The sequence below is a fragment of the Schistocerca cancellata genome, chromosome 7, assembly GCF_023864275.1.
Source record: "Schistocerca cancellata isolate TAMUIC-IGC-003103 chromosome 7, iqSchCanc2.1, whole genome shotgun sequence".
Lineage (NCBI taxonomy): Eukaryota > Metazoa > Arthropoda > Insecta > Orthoptera > Acrididae > Schistocerca > Schistocerca cancellata.
Genome location: NC_064632.1, coordinates 15,339,021 through 15,354,459, shown reverse-complemented (window position 1 = coordinate 15,354,459; position 15,439 = coordinate 15,339,021). Strand labels below are relative to the sequence as shown.

Below are 15,439 nucleotides of genomic sequence, written 5' to 3'. Positions count from 1 at the left end.
CCGAACCGGTGCAATACCCCGCCACTCCTTCGAGCGTTTGAGATAGGACGTCAAAAATTAAAAAAAAAAAATCGAATTTTCAAAAATATGTTCATTTTGTAGAGCACATCTTTCTGAAGAGTCTGATGCATAAAACATGTGTGTTCGAGGAAATGTAAGACATGTTATTCGGTCTTACGTGTGCCACAGGGCAGTGCCTCACCTCCTCACACAGCATTCTTGTATCACACATCACTGTACTTCGCTCTGTGGAATTTAAACACGTATATTTTGTAATGGATGCCATCAAACCATATTCAGGACAGTGGAAATTAAAAAGTCCTGTGGTGCCTCTCCTGCTTACAATTGGCCGGTTTGACATCCTGCCCCTCTTTTTTTTTTTTTTTTTTTTTAAATAATGAACTCTTCAGAAAATTTGTACTCTTTATTCCCTATCAGCTAACAGCTTGCTGTTTTGTGTGACATAAAATTAAATACAGAAAACATAAACCCAGTAAAGACATGAGACATCTTGCTACAGCTTTACATGGCGTGCTTTCCTTTCTGCGAATGAATCTATTACCTCATCAAAGTTCGTCAAATGTTTTGCTACATGAAAAGTTGAAATGTCGTGTAATACTGATAGAGCTGTTAACGCAAATAGGACCCAAGACTGGTGTGGTTTCCCGATCTGATTACGTCTATTTTGTCACTCTCTGCTAGATAAAACAAAATAGGCCCTTCTAATACTGCAACAATTGTAATGCACACCAAATAAACGAGACTGTTTTGGCACAAACGGTCTTTCTTGTAACGACAGAATCTAATACACAAAGTACCAATATCAAATGCCTATTACGCCTACTGCAAGCAAAAGCCTTACGTTAGGAAATAGTTTCACACTTCATTTATACGCTCCAGTTTCTCATGTATAAGATCGAAAAGTAGTAGTACGAAATTTTTATACAAACTTGGAATTGTCATATTGTTCCATAATTTATGTGATGTCCCCGTTTCTTCTCGTTCCTCGTTCTAACAAACAGTCTTGTTATCACTAATTCTGTAACTATTCCTGCCAATGTCAAAGCTTATTCGCAGGTTAACTCCACTAACTCTGCCAGAATCACCGGTTTAGTTATCCCGCGATTATTCTCCGGTTTGGCGTTGCTACATGTTCGTACAACGCGTTTTCCGCGCTTCTTCCAGAACAGGATTTAAAGCGGCTGCTAGCCGGGGACTGTACAACTAGCCCTTACTAGTATAGCGATCTGGCCAAAAATTTTCTGTCAAAATTTCATTTTCTTAGATACACCGAGAAGGTAATACGTAATCTTTCTTACCTGTTGTTCGTTTATTTCCACTCCTGTAGTCTGAATCTATGGATTTAGCTAGTAATTATAACAACGCTCATCATTCACATACCCAATCAACCACACAGACAGCGGTTGGCATTTATCTGTTCGGCCTTACTCCGCTTTCCTCGTATAGCCCCTTTTGCCTGTAGGAAAGTTTGTTTCTACATGCGACGAGGATTCCCCTGACAGAGACATCATGTACACTATGCACGCATACACAAATCAACTTACGATTCATTCAGAAATCAACTTAGAAAGTGTACAAAAATGTTAAAAAACGACAGGAATGCGTTTCAGTCATATGAATAATCGATAGATTAACGTGCGCTTGATGCTAGTAGCTTTGTGAAACAAGGTTCTTTCCCTCAATAGCATGAATTTGCCCCCCTCCTAGAATTGGGCCTGCCGCGCATGCAAGAATCTTGTCAGCTTGGGCGCTCCAGTAAAAATTTTCCCGGTAGCATCTAGCTGCTTGCTGCGACTGCTTACACAACCAACAACCACATTTCTGTAGCCAGAAGCGGGAGAAAGTACTACTCAACTGCGCATGCGCACGATCCCGCTCGTGTCTGCTAAAACGAATCTAATGTAAACAGTTGTGACGTCACGCTCATCGGAGGCAATTTGTTGTTACGGAACATGGCATAGTCTTCCTAAAGCCTTTGACACATTTTGCTGTTGGCAGACGCTTGTATGAGCACTGTGTTTTGTTGCTGTATATGGCGCATTTCCTTCGCAATTCAAGTTTTATTTTCGTTTTTTCTCTCGTTCATGTTTTATTGTTGCAGTATTATTCTGAAATAGCGGTATACAGTATTGTCCTTTGTTAGAGTATAGGTTCTTGCCTGTCAAAATTACAAAAATTTAACTGAAAACAAAAACAATGAAAACTTCCCGGAAGTCTAAAAAATTCCCGGGTTTTTCCCGGATCTCCCGGTTGTCCCGGGTCGTATACACCCTGTCTACATGTTCGTTTAATAATACTGTGCGCCATTTGCTGACATATTTTTCGTCCAGCTCCAGACGAAACAGGTGAGCCTGGAGGGGAAAAAAAAACAAACGCCTAGTTAGCGGCATTCGTTAGCACGCTGCTTCCGGGATCCGGGGAGACGTGCCGGTCTGGAATCGATTCCTCCCGGGCCGATGTGTCGGACAGCGTGGATGTGGGCTTGGTCAGTACCCATGTCCCTCCCCAGTTACAAGATTCGTAAACAGTTAAAAAACTAGACGCAGACAGTTGGGGGTCCACAAATTCCGCATGCGGGGGAGGGAGGGTGGGAGGGTGGGGGATGGCAATGGCGCCGCCAGGAAGGGCGTTGGCCCATCCTGTACTACCAACGTAGCCAAATAGCCAAATCCAATAATTTTTGTGACGGCCCCATGAATATACCGGATTAAGGCTAGGAAAAAGAAGCAGGACAGCCCAAGAAAGCATTCCGACGTTCATCTCCAGTGGCTTAATGGGAACCCGGAAACCTAAATAAGGCTGGCGGGACGAAGTAATGAATCGTAGTCCTTCTGAACTTGAGGTCAGTATCTTGGCCACTGCGTTATACCTGACGGCAAAACATAGACTTATCACTAAAGCGTATTAAGCTTTTTAGTGCAACCTGTTCAGCTCTACTAATAAGAAATATATTTACTCACCTAATAGTTCTGTTACATGTAATTGACGGTATTGGGCGCCGAAACTTGTTGCAGTACGGAGTAACACCTTGCAGCAGGTGAAAAAAGTATTGGTGTGTGTATCTTTGCTGTTACATGGGTTCTGTATGCAGACAAAGGTCACCAGTTCCTTTGTGTCGTATACGACAAGCGGGAGGCGAAGAGGGTAGGTAAGATTTGGCAATCGGCTGTACTGGACCTTTCGGCATGAAATCCCACATAAATTTAAGGGGTAGACCTGTACGAAAATTTTAAAAAATCGATTTTTTGGCTTAAATGTTATCTAGGATGTCTGCTTTATTGTAATATGCATCCCAAGCTCCGTTAACGAGTTAAAAAGCGACCTGTCTAAAAAGAGTCTCCGGAAGGTTATTCACAGAAGGAATCACATGTCGACAGCATGTAACTTCAACGACGCCCTAGCAGCCATTAAGGAATTGTGAAAGTGTTCGAACTTGCGATGGGGCCGGCCTGTTACAACTTTCGCACAAAAGCGGACGAGAAGCGCATCGAGAGAGGAGAGCAGCGAATATCAGAATCTGCCAACGAGGCATGTACAACTACCACTGCCACGAAGACGATGAATGAGGATTTCCTGTTGGATCTTGAAGGGTGCTGTATGGTTCCGGAATCGCATACATCGCCGCTTTGCGTTATCTTCTTAGGCGAAATCATGTCACCATGTTGTTAGAACTTAACATTTTTCAATTATCCGACGTATGCTGATAAAAAATATATTGAAAATGACTTGTACAAAATTATTTTGTTACAGATCCACTAGGAGGGCTTCTGGAATGCCTGCCGATGACCAGTATTGCGGCTAGAAGGGATCCTTCCATCTGATGCAGCGGTTACAGGGAGCGTCCGAAGAGGACACAAAACTGATTTCTTAAAGACAAATTTGTAAGGAACAAAATCGTTCGTCAGATTCAGCATTGCTTTTATTTTACTTGGAAAAAAAAAACATCACGAAAATCACCTTTTCACTGCCCCCTTAAGTTGAAAAACTGTCTCTTTCTGATAATTAGTAACTGTCGTTGACAAACGGCAGGGAATAATCAATAATGGCTAACAATGTTCACAAGAAAAAGAAAAGAACCCGACAATATCCTTTTACAAGATTAGTGATAGACGTTATAACGCACCCGTCGTGATATTCTACGAAAGATGTTAGTTTATTGAAAATATGACCATGAAGACATCGGGTTACCCGACGCCGACTTATAATTAAATTTGAGTACATGCTGTAAAATTATCCCAGTTTTATGGTCACGTGCTGTCAATTGGTAATTAGAATGAAACAAAACCGCTCTGAAAAATTGTAGGCTGGCATGTAGTTGCTAAATATGTATAACACTACCTCACTGGATCACATATTGATCTAATAACGTAATAACACTAATAATTAATACTCAGTCACACTATCACGCACGCACATTAAAGTACTACTCATACAGATAAAATACTGCAGGTTACAAAACTGAAAGATTGACTGAAATGGCTGAAACAGCACGCTGGTAACAAAGCTTTATACCGTACTTCAGTGCCAAAATAATTCGTTACGGAAGACTGAAAATAGTTGATAGAAGGAATCAGTTGATTAAACTGGTTTTCACACTCAATAGTCTCAGAATGTGAACGCAATCTGTTAGCGAAAAACCGCATTGGTAATTTCCAAGAAACGATGTACATCGAAATCTCGCCCTCAGTGCGAGTGGTATATATCGACCGCTCGACTCTCGAAGCGGGAAATATGGATACTGTTTCTTGTTTGGACAACGGAACGTTGCATGAAAGTAGCAGAATATCGCACCAGAGTAGTGGAAGTCATGAGTGCAGTGAAACGTCCATGTCGAATTCTCTCACGTGGAAGCAGTTGATTTCCAGTTTGAGTAATACCGAAAAAGGCCTTTCCAAATCGCGTCGCGAGGAATTGCGTTCACTGTGGCTCCGCAAATTGTGTGACGCTGTCGAAGGGTACATCGAAATTAATTTTCCTTTTCAACTTTTGTATAAGAAATGCAGGAACAGAAGTTGTATAATAAAGAACACGTAACTTCGACAGTACAAAATTAGGTACTGACCAGAGCATCGTACTTGTTGCGTGTTGAATACTTAAGTTTACATTGCAAGAGACTGCGTCCAGAGTGCGAACTTTTCAGTGAATACGGTTTATGACTATTGCGGCATTTGTGGGGAGGTGAGTTGTGTTATTGTTACTAATGACAGAGTCCCCACTGCTGCCGAAAACAAAATTTTAGAAGTAGATGAATCTTACATCGCAATCCGCAACTATGGAAGAGGGCGACAACCTAAGAATAAAATAGAATGTTTCAGGGTTTATAGTGGAATCGAGCGGGCGTCAGGAAAGTGCTTCATTTTACCAAAGGGAAAGAAAACGTTGTTGCCTCCCATTAAATATTTCATTTTACCAGCTGATGACCGATTGTTGTAAATCATACAAAACATTGAAAAACGAGGGAACTGGTCATGACCTCATCAATCATTAAGTAGAATTTTATTGTCCGATGAGCCATGCACACACAGAACACTGAGTGTCTCTGAAAGTCACGAAGTCTATTAAGAAAGAGGAGAGACACGAGTATCGAGATTAATTGTACATATTTCAGTTTTTCTATTTTCACAGCTTACGACTGTCTGGCAAATCTGTGACACTCTCCCAGTTTCCATAAAAGACGTGTTGAGAATGTATCCTGGGTAAGGGAAAAAAGGAATTTGTCCGTTGCCTACACCACAGATGTTATTGTGCACGACGATGGTATGACTGATAAGTGATGTTATTCATTTCTTTAAGAAATTATCGAGAACGAAAAAAGAGCAGTTACTCTCTCTTCTCGAATGACGTTCTATTTTCAAATATGTTCCTTTCTTCACGTCTCTCTTGTCAATATCTATATATACATCGCAGTGACGGCGCTATTCCGATGCGCGCGCAGTAAGGTTGCGACTTCGATGGGCACCGTTCCGTGGAAATTATCCTGCTCTTCACAAGTAATTATGACTTTGCGAGATTGTTGCTGTGACATGGCTGTTCAGTGGCAGATAAATAATCTCTATATCTTTCCTCGTTCCTTTTACAGTAATGTTACGTTAATTATTATTGAGTAGCAGATCTCTTCTGTGGTTATTTCCACATAAAGCCACGTTATAAATATTCTTCCATACGTATTTCATCGATCATCACCGAATGTTCACAGTTACCCACAGTGCACAACGAACCGACTGCCACAGACACTTCTCTTAAAGTTGTTCCGATGAAGAAATTGACTGGATAACAAGAGCAGCTTACGCACACGTACAACCATCCTCTACATACTTTGTTTCCTTTTAACACACATTCTATTTTTCAAGATAAATTAACTTTTGAAATAACTGATTACACAAATAATATTATCCACAAACACTAAAGTGCTCAGACAGGAATGACTGCTTGCGCAAACAGTTTCTTATGCTGCTAATAGATGGCGTTAGTGGCGACGGTTACAGAATATTACAGAACACTGGATTGAATGGATTGAAATTAACTATTTACTGGTACATGCAAAAATACTCTGAAGAAAAAATACTAAATCACTTAAATTGTATGTATACGGTAACGTAAACAATTTTATAAACATTTTTTTCGAAGTGCTGTGTCTTGGCTCGCCCACAAAAGGCGCCTGGGTGTTACAATACAAACACTACATTGTTTTTCCTGTGACTGAAAAGCGGTTAAGTACTGCAGCATTTCATGTGAAATATCTAAAACAATTTTGTTTTAGCACAAAGTGCCGAACGATTCCATATTTTCCACAATTGACAGCCGAATACCCCTGAGGGCAAAGCCTACATCTTACCTGTTGGCCCATCCTCTGGCCAGTGACCAAAACTGATGACGTATTGCACATTATTGACCGGCTCAGGAGCTGCTGTTTACTTCTTACTGTGAAATTACTTTCCATCCAGTACTCAAAGCCAGGCTACCTCTTCCAAGGAAAGATCAGTCCATTGGCCGCGTCCCAGGTAAGAATTCACTAACTATTTTGTATAATAAGTCATCTTTAAGATTTCCTCTTTTCGTTTACAACCAGTTTTCGTTGCGTAAGAGAAACAGCGTCACAAAACAAGGAAGAAACTGTTGCACCGGTAATTGACGCTCACATAACCTTGCACGGTAGCTGCTTAAGTTGCTCACTAGTCAGAAACTTCACCAGACAACAGACTATCGCTGTATATGAGAGCTTAATAGCAGCTTGCTAGTACCATTGCCCATTGAAAGACGAAACTTTAAATGCGATGCAGAAAACAGTCTGCAATTTTGGTGTTGCTGGCGAGCAACACCGACAAACAGAGGGTTAATAAATTCAGAAACGAAAACTTTGCTGCAGTTTTACGTCTGGCAAGTCAGCGACTAAGTCTATGTTTCTGGCTTGATATAGCTTTGTCGTTGGAGCAAGGAGCGTCATAAATTATTTAGAGGTAATTCTAAGAAGTGAAATGAAATGAGGTGAACACTTACAAGCAGTAGTAGGGAAGACTTCGATTTGCTGGAAGCATTCTGGGGAAGTGTGGTGAATTTCTAAAGGAAATCTCGGACAGGACGTTAATACGACCCATTCCAGAGCACTGTTCCGGGGTTTGTAGTCATCAAGTAGGTGTTATAACAGAAATCAGAGGTATTAAGAGATGCGCCGCTAGATATAACACATCTGTAGAGACATATACGGCAAAGTCGTCATCAATGCGAAGATTGGCTTGAGCAACAGATTGCTTTACAAGGCATCATCCTGTCGCAGTGATACGCCGTTGCCTTGCTCCTACCTCTGAATTTTACCCATATTTATTGGGAGGGCCTTACGGTTTGACAAGGACGCCGAAACATGGCGCAATTCGGAATTTTTGACATTATCAGACACTGTCAGAGTTGAGAGAAGTGGTAAGTGTAAGATAAAAATACTAGGAACCCAAGATGTTTAAATACGTACTCGGGCACTTTACCTGCGTGCCACCGACCCACGCGAAAGATTAACTATCTTCTCGTGGAACCCCGTTGGGTAAATCTAGAGAACAGCTTTTCCAGGAAGACTGTGCGGTAATTCTGCTGTCACCTTCGCATATCTCTCCTAGGAACCGTAAGAATAAGATAAGAGAGATTAGGGGGCGCACAGCGACATATAAGCATTTCCCGATTGCTCAGCTCGAGAATGGAATAGGAATGTAATTCGCTAATATTGGTACAATGCTATTTCCTCCGCAAATTGTGCAATGGCTTGCGGAGTATTCTGAAAAATGGAATATTTTAAAATTGTGTTGGTAGCCCCGAGTGATTGCAAACTCAGAGTAACATATCGAAACCAGCTCACGCCATCTTGGCGTTTAGTTAACACGGATAGAGTATGTGGAGTGGAATGTAACATGATTTTTCCGTCAAAGCTTTTTATAAAATCTGTTAGTATAGGTTATCTGTCTTGTGGTATGCCACATGACTTTTCCGTTAAAGCTTTTTATAAAATCTGTTAGTATAGATTATCTGTCTTGAGCTGACTGCAATCTGTTTAAATAAAATTACACCAGACGCGTTTCGTTTTTATTTAAAAACCATCTTCTGTGGTTATTGGTGTTTCTTTACATAATTTGCTCCTTCCCTTCGTGCTAGCAGTGGTTGGTGTCGACAGGCTTTCATTTCGTATCTGCACTTGGCAGTTTTTGGCATTTTGCGTTATTTCTTGTGCTGTACTATTTACAACTGACTTTCTTAACTGTTTTTCATTCTTCACTAGCCTGAATTTTGTTGTACTGCAGCCACTGGACAGTCTGTACACACTGCCAGGATTATATCATCGCAGTACCAGACTGTCGCTCACGGTTCGAGGAAGCCAGTTCACTGGGAAGTGCTGACGTACCTAGCTCGGAGCCATTCGAGTGTGTTTATAAGTGCCTGCGCGCCGTTGTAACTGTTTCTTAGTACAGCTGAGCGTTGTTGGGGAGGTGTTTACAGGTGGGGTCAGCTCCGGCGATTCGGATTTTCTAGACAGGCAGTCATATGACAGTTGCCAGCAGGGAGAAAGTGTCTTAATTACTCAGCAAAAAGGGTTTAAGTTCAGCTCAAAACAAAGTCTAAGAACGAAGAGCTTAACTGCTTCGATTAGCTTCGTGGTTAGTGTTTAACGCTGCTGGCTGATGATTCAATGGTTGCGGGTTCGATTCCTGGTAACCACAAATTTTTCCGGGAAGATATGGAGCAATGTTTACTTGGCCTAGGAAGTGTTGTTACGGTAGATCGATAGACAAGAGCCACATTGAGTTTTTACTGATTACGCAGAAGAGGACGAGAAACGGTGTGAGATGAGTCAGAATATACTGTGCGTCTAACCTCGTGATTCACCATAGCCTTTCAGCCCAACGACTGCCAGGTGCATCAGACAACATATTTGTGTTCACATTCGCGTTAATATCAAGTGACAATTTTTTAAAAAATATGCAAGAATTTAGATTTATTTTGAACGTGTTTCACATATTTCACTACGTAACAAGCATACCGAATATGTCTTAGATACTAGAAAATCCTTGGCTTCATAACTAGATGAGATCTGCTAAAATGTCTCTCGGAAAACGTAGAGCATTTTGTCGCAACATCTGTATTGTGGGAAGGTTATATGTTCCTCGTGTTCCAAGTATAACACATTGCGCCATTTCGTAGTAGATAATCTTTTCGCCTTACAGGTGACACTACCACTTTCCATACCACAGTGTCGACTTTTCTGTGTGTATGTCAAATTTGAATAATACTATCTTTGACAGAAAATAGCTAATTCACAGATAAACGTACAAGGGTGTGCTGAAAAGTAATGCCTCTGAACTTTTTTATGTGAAAACTCTTAACGCTTTTTACGTAAAACAAACGTTATTAACATTCTACATAATTACTCTTCATGTGTATATATTTGCAGTGATATACCGCTAGAGCGCTCCGAAATGTAGCGTGCGACATAGTGGTGTGTACATCTAACGTAACTATGTCGGTGCGTGAGAAATAGCAACTATGTTGGTGCATGAGAAACACCAACTATATGAGTGCATGAGAAACAGCGTGCAGTAATCGAGTTTCGAGCTCGAAGAGTCCATTCATGGAGAACCCTCTCATTCAGCATGAAAATGCCATAAGACACACGAGCGCAGTGACACCTGCAACAATCACACTCCTTCGGTTGTCAGTCATCGACCATCAGTCCCTACTTGGACCTGTCTGATTGTCACCTGTTTCTAAAACTCTGATAGTGGTGAAGTGGTGCAAGCAGAGGGTAGCATGTTGCTTCGTCAACAACGTAAAACATTCTACAGTGACGATATCAACAAACCGATCTCTCGTTGGGACAAATGTGTTCGTCGCCAGAATAAGGATGTAGGATGTTAATAATGTCTGTTTTCTTTAAAAAAAACTTCAAAGAATTTTCAATAAAAAATCACAGGCTCTATTTTTCAGCATGACCTCGTGTACGGTACCTATGTTTACTTGTGTAAGAGTATCAAACTATACTCAAACGCTTGAATAACAAGTAAACGTTTGTGGTGTAGTGTATCCGAAAATTAACCAAAATGATAAAAAGGACCTTAATGCGTAAATCCTAGGAGATATCGGCTAAATATACATCAGATGCCACAACAACAGTCCTTAAAAAGTACGAGAGATATGGACGTAAATCTTGAAGGATATTAAAATACAACAACAAATTTTCTGATTATACGCCGAGGACTACAGTACGAGTGACGATGAAACAAAAGACAATTTCATAACTGCATCTATTACATATACTAGACTTGTTTTTGTATTTACAATTATATGTTGTCGTTGTTGTGGTCTTCAGTCCTGAGACTGGTTTGATGCAGCTCTCCATGCTACTCTATCCTGTGCAAGCTCCTTCATCTCCCGGTACCTACTGCAGCCTACATCCTTCTGAATCTGCTTAAGTGTATTCATCTCTTGGTCTCCCTCTACGATTTTTACCCTCCACGCTGACCTCCAATGCTAAATTTGTGATCCCTTGATGCCTAAGAACATGTCCTACTAACCGGTCCCTTCTTTTTGTCAGGTTGTGCCACAAAGTCCTCTTCTCCCCAATTCTATTCAATACTTCATCATTACGCTATTTTGTCGAAAGTCGACATGTTAAGAAACGTGGCTGTTGTACTTAAGGTTTATAATTTATATAAAAAACAGCTACCAGCCACATGTATGGTTTAAAAAGGTTTATTATCTTCAGACCATGACCGGTTTCGGATTTTTCTTTACAAATCCATCTTCAGATGGCAGATTACAAGCATTCTTAGTTGGACCTAGTTTTGTTTATGTTATTCATTTGCTGCAGAGCTGTGTAGTTCTGCCTGACGAAATATTCGTGCGTTTATGTTTTCGAACGCAAGCTTGATACACTTTTCAATATGCACTATGTGAGTGCTATTACAGTCTATGGATGTCATTTTCAATCTCATCATCTTAATTACACACGCAGCACACACGAATAACGTTTACAAAACGTGGCCCCTGCATTTTTTGAACGCATGTAACATTCTCATTACCTGGCTAGGTAAGCTTAACGCTGTTTTGTCGAAAGTCGACATGTTAAGAAACGTGGCTGTTGTACTTAAGGTTTATAATTTATATTATGTTATGTTATGTTATGTGATCTATCCATCTAATCTTCAGGATTCTTCTGTAGCACCACATTTCGAAAGCTTCTATTCTCTTCTTGTCCAAACTATTTATCGCCCATCTTTCACTTCCATATATGGCTACACTCCATACAAATACTTTCAGAAACGACTTCCTGACACTTAAATCTATACTCGATGTTAACAAATTTCTCTTCTTCAGAAACGCTTACCTCATCGAACTAATAATGATAGTAAATTTTTTTAATATAGTAGGTACTGGGAGATGAAGAAGCTAGCACAGGATAGAGTGACATGGAGATCTGCATCAAACCAGTCTCAGGACTGAAGACCACAACAACAACAGTTTCTGCAACCTCAACTTAATATATGCCGAATCGTGGGCAATGCTGTCGCCTTCCTTGTCGATCAGTACAACAAACTGGCAACAATAATGTACTCCAATACTGAATACAACGAGAGAAACAGAGTGGATACAATCGCCGCTCTGCATGACAACAACCAACTGACAGCATTCCTCACACGTCTAAACACGCGATTTCTGTTACCTCGCTGATCACTGTAAAATACTTAAAATGTATTCGCAGATCTTAAGATGTTTGTAGCAGGCCTACGGAATCGACGATCGGATCGACACTTCATGACTTCCAGTTTTTATTTTCAGCATTTTCGCACAACAGTACCCTGGTTCAATGGATCTTCACAAGTGCCTTATCCGTTGAGCAGTCGGAACTTGAAGTGAACAAAGCGTTCGAAAGCAAACCACTCAACTCGGTGGGTAATTTGATGTCAACATTTCCCTTTCAAATCGAATTAAAACGAATTTTCATGCGTTGATTATTCACTATTTGTGTAACAGTTGACCACTATAATCGGCAAAAACTACAAATCTCTGGCACAGTGACTTTATTTAAAGTGGTTAAAGAAATTGTATTCTACCTCCATCTCAAGGTACCTCACTCTCTAATTTGTCTGTAACATGAGAAGCTCCACTGAAGGCAACTGTAATCAATACCTTGTGTACGGAAAACTGTTAATGGGAATCAATACTGAAGAAAACTCAGAAGTATTATTTTGCTTATCCAAAACAATAACAATCTGGTAGTGGTAATTATTATGCTTCAGGAACTTAAGTTTTCATTTGCGGTATTAACATAAAAGATACAGATATATTTACGTTTAACTGTAACTGTTTGATTCCAGTAATTACCATCTGCGTGACGCTCGATATAAAACTGTATTAATTTCAAGCACCGAAATCAGAACCAAGAGGCGCTTCATCATCCAAGCACGCGCTCAATTTGAAACATATATTAGCGTACCGCGATGTGTTTTACTTGCATTCGGATCTCATTTCGTAATAGACACAAACCCTATGTTATTTCTATTCCCATTTCACATTATTCGACGTCAACAATGTACCGTCGTAAGCGGAATGGTAAGGAAAACAAAAACAAAAAAAGAAATAGAATCTTTTGGGGCCAACCTCGTAAATATTAGACAACACGTTAACCTGGTTGTCGCGTTATACAATACAGAAACACTGACGGCTTACTCAGCTTTCGTGTGAACAGTTTTTAACAATTATTTTTCACACAAATTACTTAGTTAACCCCGTTTCCGAAAATACGGCACTATTATCGCTACTTCTAAATGATTACTCTGCAATTCACAATTAAGTACAGGTAGAGAGGGTTCATTGAACCACCTTCAAGCTATTTCGCTACCGTTCCAATCTCGAAGAGAGCGCGGGAAAAACGAACAAATCTTTCTTTGCGAGCTCTGATTTCTCTTGTATTTTTGTGATGGTCATTTCTCCGTATGTAGATGGGTGTCAACAAAATTATTTTCACACTATGAGGAGAAAGTTGACCGAAATTTTATGAGAAGAACCTGCTGCATTATTGCCACCCCATGCGGTGTGTCATGTTCCTGGCATTCGCTCCCCTATTTCGCGGTGGTACAAAACGAACTGTCCTTCTGTGGACTTTTCCGATGTCCTCCGCCAGTCCTACCTGATGCGGATTCCAACCCACACAACAATACTCCAGAAGAGAACAGACAATCGTAGTATATAGGTAGTCTCTTTAGTAAGAACTGTTGCAGTTTCTAATTGCTCTGCCAACGAATCGCAGTCTCTGGTTTGCTTTCACCACAATATTATCTATGCGATCGTTCCAATTTAAGTTATTCGTAACTGTAATCCCTACGGACTTATTTGAATTTACAGTTTTTAGATTTGTGTGAATTATCGTGTAACAGAAATGTTGTGGAGTCTCGGCACTACAGACTACAGCTCCATTTTAAATATTTTGGAAATCAAAAATTATCTTTGTGTTGTTTACGCTAGCTAAAACGCAATAATGTCTGACTGAAGACGCACAATGGCTTGGCAAATCACACGGTCTGTTCAAACGAAGCTGCAGCAGGATGTTACTGACGACAACAGTTATCGCTTAGCAGGGTGGCGCAACGCGTCGCCTTGGACATCCCAGAGGCATCAGCGTGTGAGATTTAACAGAATCACGCGCGGAATAGAACCACAGCTCATACCCCGCGTACTTGACCATTGATACCGCAGTAGGTGGAGAATAAGATGTTAAATCGCTCTCGTAATTATCAGCAACAGTATTTCCCTCTCTCTCACTTACTTGTTGCAAGGAGAGAGAGAAACTGAAATAAATGAGAAGAAACATATCATTCAATGTGTTCGTTGAAACTTTAGTGTCGCAAAAGCATATTACAGCGCATTAATGGCTCACTCGCTTTAGAGACGCCACTAACCGTGCTTCACAGGACGCAAAACATTCGCCGAAACATTTGACTGCAGTTATTATATCGCTGGTGCGCTGTGACGAACACTCACCTTACAACAATCTCGTTCATGCAGCTCATCACACAATTAAAACATTTCACATTAAAAACACAACGGGTACTGACCAATTGCACGTCTTCGACTCTTCTACGCGCACATTATTGAAGCATTGTTCAGTTTTTCTCAGCGATATTGTGTACAGGCGAAGCAACGTGGAGTGCTGGCAACAGTTACGAGACCAGTATTCACTCTAACGATGAACTCACCGTTGGTTCAACTGCGGACGAGAGAGAACCACGACGAACACATTGTACAATCGACGCAGCACTTGACACGAAACTTCTCGCCTCCGCTGCCTGCGCGCGACTAATGCCCCTTGCGAGTGGCCTCAAGTGGGATTCAAGGTTCCCCGTGACTGAGTGGTTTAAGAATGCGCCCACAGATGGCACCACGAGCCACGCGCGGCCGTTCAGGTCAGCGAGACAAGTCGTGCAAAAAAGAAGCACGCGCAGGCGGTCGCGGTTTTTCGGGCGCTCAGCGGATGTACAAGATGACGAGTACCGTGGGGCGTCATAATGTAAAGATTACTACCGTCAGAAAAGGTTCGACTAACGGTTCTCTCGACCCGGCCTACTTACAGTGATTCGCTTGCTTCAATTTCTGCGGAATCATTTCGGACCATGTAGTTACAACATCCTGTCTACTATCTGTTTCACGCGCGGATCCAGGGTTCTGTTCGTGGAGGAGGGTCGGGGGTCACCGTTTGTTTCTCCCCCCCCCCCCTCCTCACCTTCCATAATTAAAAATTGCCGATTTTAGCGTAAAACTGATGCCTACGATACTAATAATAGCAGTAAAAATATTAAATGTTTTAATATAACAATAAAATGACGTTTTGAAAAAGTATTCGTCTGCAGTGTTAATATAAAATATACGGTTGTATTTCGGACTGTTT

At 41.0% G+C, this 15,439-nt stretch overlaps 1 protein-coding gene across 3 annotated transcripts in view; it reads right to left on the bottom strand.

The window, feature by feature from the left end:
* Nucleotides 1–14,898, bottom strand: part of LOC126092538 (uncharacterized) — a 175,816-nt gene extending 160,918 nt beyond the window's left edge. For 2 of the 3 annotated variants that reach the window (XM_049908191.1, XM_049908188.1), the window contains exon 1: nt 14,751–14,898. The gene's annotated coding sequence lies outside the window, so the exon portion shown is untranslated. Of the gene's footprint in view, nt 1–14,609 lie in introns of all 3 variants that reach the window. The other variant, XM_049908190.1, reaches the window with a different exon arrangement.
* Between the last annotated feature and the right edge of the window lie 541 nt (nt 14,899–15,439).